Genomic DNA, 6,063 nt, shown 5'->3' with positions numbered 1-6,063 from the left:
TTATAATATTTGTTCTAAACTATAACTAGGTAATAATATTATGCGTAAGTATATTGGGTGATTCGCCAAGCATGCTTACTCCAATGTTTTCCTAAGGAGGGTATTTGTATTGAGATAAAAATGCAATATTGTAATGTAATGTAAATGTTAGCGAGCTTTTTTTTTCAGTTTTATTTTGGGCCGATAAAAAATGTTGCCACCCCTCTCAAAAACTGAAATGACGCCACTGCTCTAGCTTATTCTCGTCTTCCGAATACGTTGTCGAATTGTAGTGACTACCTACTTCTCAATATCTAAATTACTATTATGACATAATACTATAATCAATACTTAAATTTAGGGGGTACAAAGTCCTTCTTGTTTTTAAAAAATCTTTGTACGTACCCTTCTAATATTATAATACATTTAAATATTCAGGTACGCACTTTATTTTTACACTTTTGCGACCCCCTTGTAATTTTTTTCCAAATTCAAGCAATGGCCAAATTATTATATCGCAGAGTTTGGTTACGTTGAAAAGTTACTTTGAGAATATAGTAATGTAGTTATGACATAATAATAATAGTATACTTTTATAGGTAGAAGGTAATAGGTATAAGGCAAGTAGGTTCACCCAACTACCCATGTGAATTTCCAAAGTAGTTGTACTTGAACGGTTTCGACAGTGCAATTTCAGAAAACCACTGTTATAATGTTTTTATAACGCATTTCCCAATTATAGCGTATAATATTATTATAATGTATTGCGTGCCATGTGTACTTTTTGGACCTTTCGCTTACCCCGTGTAACCACCGTTACCTACTCCAAACGACCGACGGTAACCGACGCTCTTCACATCGTACGTTTCGATTATTTGTTTTTCTTCGGCCGGCATTATTACAACGGTGTAATATCACCGCGCACACGCCCACTAGTTTTCACTGTGCAGCGCCGATATAGGATGTAAAAGCGTGGGGAAGCGGACGAAAAATTACTCTTAATTACGGTCCGAACTCGAAATAAATAAATAAAAAATAACCCCTCCCCCTCCTTAAATACGCAGGGGAAAGGTGAAACAGGGTTCGGCGGTAGTTGCGGCCGTTGTAGCAACAATATTAAAACGGACGGTAAAAAAAAAGAAAAAGAGATTCGCCTGTTATCCTCTCACCGCGTTCGCTTCTTCTGCGCCTCCACCGCCTCCATCACCACCGCGTATTGTCCGATTAATCTCTTACAGGACATTTGCCAAGGTTTCATTTCCTCTTTCAGTATATTAAAACGCACATCCGCTGCCGGGTGGTTATACTGTGTCCGTATAGGTTTTTATTTTATTTTATTTTATTTCACTGACCAGCCACTAAATTATTATTCTTCCGTTGTAAATATTATACTATACACACACACAAATATATACGTATATAATGTTTTTGCGAGCGTGGGTGTGTGTGCAAAGCCATTGTTTTACGTCGGACGGCGGTGGTGAAAGGGAAGGTATAAAAGAAACAATAAATCCGTGTTTTCGCGTCGGCTGCCTGCGGCTGTAAACAATAATATTCATCCGTGCCCGGTAGCCTATGATAAAATTGTACAACAGGTTGATAACCGCACTGTGGTGCCATTGGTGCCGATATTAGAAAAGGCGCTCGTCGAGTCGTCGATCCGAGTACAGTGATACGTGGGTACAATGTAATTGAAAGGACTACCTACCTACTATATATTGTGCGAATCAGCGGTGGCCAGCATTTTTGTCGATAAAAAAAAAGTCGATAAAAGGATATAAAAGAAATCACAGTTTAGTGAAAAAAAAAAGATAAAAAGTAGGAAATAATTTAATTACATATTATTATTATTATTTTCTATCGAGACCAGTTTATATTCTGTGTCGTTATTTACGATGACGTTGACAGCGATGGCTTAAAGGTCGGATCATCTACACTGTATGGACACCTCGTCAAGCGAAGGCGAATTTAAAAGTAGACGTTTTCACGCGCCAATAACCTCGTCCAAGTCGTGCACACAGTTATATAACGTATAGCGCTGCAATATAAAAATATTGATTATATAATATTTTTAAATTTTCCACAAACATTTTTTAAGAAACACGTTATTATAATATAGTATTATAAGTACTAAAATCTCGTACACAAATACGAATCGATGGAAAACAACTTTACCTACCTATGTGAATTTAGGTACCTACCACTCTGGTAAACCGTGAAAAAATCCACTCGTCTTGTCGCAGTTCAAAGGATTTTTACGCACAGTGAATGTCAAATATATAAGGCCAACCGGGCTTTATAAAAGCGTACCTAATGTTATAATAATATTGATTGTATAATGTTTTTAAATTCTCCACAAACATTTTTAAGAAATACGCGTCATAATATTATTACAAGCACTATAATATTATATCGTATACGAACACGTGCTGGATAATACGAATCGATGGCTAGCTGTATGTTGACCGTCGACCGAAGTTTATCTACCACTCTGGTATACCGTAAAAAAATCTACTCATATCGCCATGCTTCAAAAGGTTTTTACGCACAGATTGAATATCAAATCTTTATGGCCAACCGGCCTTAGAAAATCGGAATGTTATAATAATATCGATGATATTATATTTTTAAATTCTCCACGAACATTACGAAATAATGTTATAATGAAATACGAAATACGTGTCATAATGTTATAACAAGCACTATAATATATCGTATACGAACGCTTGCCGGGCAACGCGAATCAATGGCTAACCGTATATGTTGACCGCGGCCGAAGTTTAGCTACCACTCTGGTTCACCGTAAAAAAGTCCACTCATGTTGTCAAAGGATTTTTAAGCATAGAGCAAATGTCAAATCTATAAGGCAGGGCGGGGTGAAGGCATAATTTCTATAACTAATTTGTGACGTCACACTTGTGCCATTGGTCCGTGACCACCGGGCTGCAACGATGGACCTGATTTAACAGCCACATAAAACCCCATCATTTTAATGGAGAATTTAATTAAATTTATGTAGTTTTACTTGTTGTAGGTAACTACTGGTCGGACGACGAATAGGACGTCCGCATCCTTTTTTTCCGACTATGCATTTACGTTTTCCATAATTATTATTCGTTCAGTAGGTACTGTACGTACAACGATATTGGCGTGTAGTTTTAAATCAATAAAGGTATGCAATTCTACATATTAATATATAACCATAGGCGTTTGAGATTTGGGGGGGGCTAATAGGGCTAATAGGGCCTTACTTTGATAATATTGAATAAGCTTAAAACAAAATGTAGGAAATGTTTGGGGGCTATAGACCTTTTTGTGGGGCTTAGCCCCTAAAGCCCCCCCTATTTGCGCCTATGTATATAACCCAAATAAGCTCGTTATAATAAAATTATGTCAGGTGGCAGGTGGCAGGTCTTCAATTTTTTTTAATATGGAGATGACTACTTCTCGGCATTTTACCAGATCGATGTGTAATATAGTTTGATAATTTCGTTACCTATTTAAATTTTCAGATAAGATTTTATGCTCATTACTCATATGATGTTTATTGAAACTAAAAATATGCTAATTACTAATAAATTACTCTAAGCCAATCACCTCTAACTTATTTATAATATAATAAATTACAAAGTAATATATATATATATGCAGGGCGATTCACTAACCATAAAAATTAAATCGCATTCTGATTGGACGTTTATTTGTTGGTATCGTGTCATAACCAAGTTGTAACCGAGTATACCGATAATCGACTACAGTTTAACTTTTAACCCAATATGATTACCAGTCATTACCAGCATAGTTACCGTGCCCACGCCACGACACAACACGATACTGCGAATCCAGCTTAACTCTTATGTAACCGGCACAACCTCATCCTCCTATAGGTAGACGCGATAGTGGTATCAAGTCAGTATCGGTTTTCATGGACTGGCGGGGGTGGAGAAAATTTAGATATTGTTCGGTTAACCATGGTAAAATTTGGTAATAATAACGACTAGATAATCCGGAACGAATTATAAGTATATTAAACACCATAATTTAAAATATTTAGAGTTTTTGTATGCTATTTAAGCTGTTTTAAATCACCATATATCGATACAAGCTTCTTTGTTTTCAGATTAATATCACATTTTTGTATTGTACTACGGTAAAATTATATATGATGATATTTTAGAGAATGAAAATCCATCGATATGAAAATTTGAACGATTCAAATTCATAACTTTTATTTTATTTTCGATTCCTGTTCTAGGCTAAGAACTTGTATTTTAAATATTTCATGTATAATTTGTATTCCATATGTAAGTATTCAGTTATTTTCTTTGAATGTTAATTTAACAATAATTTTGTTCTTCACTTACAGCATGGTGTTATATATTTATTTATTTAATAAATTCCTATGATTATTATTATGATGTTTCAAACTTTTTTGTAAACTTAGAACGAAAGCATTAAGTACACATGATACAAGTTATAATAGGTTTAAATAATATATTGGATTTATGGTTATTTGAAAATTATAGTAAATTATGAACAGATTCTTCAAAAATGTTTTATGTATGACATTAGTAAGTTAGTATATGACATAATATATTATGTTCTGTATTTAAGGTACAAAAATATTTTTAATGTTTCAATTTAAACGGTTTTTCATGAAAAAATTAATTTTAAAAGTTAAATGTATCAATTATTCGTGGTTTAATGTCTTGTCTTAGTGATATTATTTTAATTTCTTAAAATTCAAAATTAATTACTTGAATTTGTCAATCGATTAACAAGTATTTAATTAGAGTATAGGCAAAAAAATATTTCATTACTTACCTATTTCTGTAAGTATATTTTAGGGTTTTAAGAGGAGTACTCCCAAAGTATAATCATTTAGAATCATTTTAATTAAAAATAGTATCTAAATGGTACATATGTAAGGTCTTATTTTTTTCTTTTTCTCTGCTAGTAGCTTGTCTACGTGCAAGGAGCTCACAAACTATTTTAAAAGAAATCTCAGCTGGTAATTTTTAATCGGTTTCCACTCAGAATATAAAGTTCTTAGCAAAGCAAGACATTTATTTATTTTTCATTGGTCTTAAAACGAAGATCGAAACTCACTACAACTGCTCGTGTTAAAATAGTAAAATTTTAAAAGTTAGGTACTTACATTTTTATTTCAGTTAGAAACAATGATAGTTTTTCTGTTATTCGAATAAAAACCGTATGTCCGTATAAATATAATAAATAACAATACATGTGTATTTAAGAAAAGTATATATTCTTGAATATTATAAACTTTTAATTAATTCAACTTCAGATAACATAATATTATTCTTCGTGCATCCTAGTTGAATAAAATTACAATCAATTTTTAGTTTAAATGGACTTGGTATTTAGGGATTTATTAGACAACTAAGATTTGACAAGTAAATGTGGTTTAACAATGATATAATAGTACACTTCTTATTCTAAAGTTATTTGCTGAAAAATAATTAAGTTTTAATATTTATGTGAGTTTCAATGACACTTTAAGTGAGCGACCACTAAATAATTTTAAAACAAACTGCATGAACGCACAGATTAATAAATTGTTCATTATTAGGTCAAATTCTGGTTTGGGTTCTATTTGAATTAAATTTATGATGAAGCAAACTAGTCTATTATAGGATAAAGCTGTTTAGTTTCTTAAAATTAAATTGTAAGCCCAATATAGACACTATCCAACTAACTTAGTAGTAACTATAATTATATTTAGTGCTAACTGATAAATTAAACAATTATCTGCCAGCTCAAAGTAAGATTGATATAGTCATGAATTATATGAGGTTTTAATATAACTAAATTGAATCTTTAAGCATTTAGTAATATTATTAGGATTGTAAAATTGTTATTGTGATAAGTTTAAAAGTCTATCGTGGTGTAGCTACCAGTGATATTATAGAATTAAAATTACTTTTAGTACTACATTTTTGTCCCTATTACATAAATTACCATAGGACAGACATTTCAATTATTTTACAGTGATTTTTAAAATGATTAAATTTTTAAATTTTGAGAAAATATTTTTAAAAACGACATAAATTATGTAAGTAA

Source organism: Acyrthosiphon pisum, chromosome A1, assembly GCF_005508785.2.
Source record: "Acyrthosiphon pisum isolate AL4f chromosome A1, pea_aphid_22Mar2018_4r6ur, whole genome shotgun sequence".
Lineage (NCBI taxonomy): Eukaryota > Metazoa > Arthropoda > Insecta > Hemiptera > Aphididae > Acyrthosiphon > Acyrthosiphon pisum.
This window is presented reverse-complemented; position numbering follows the sequence as displayed.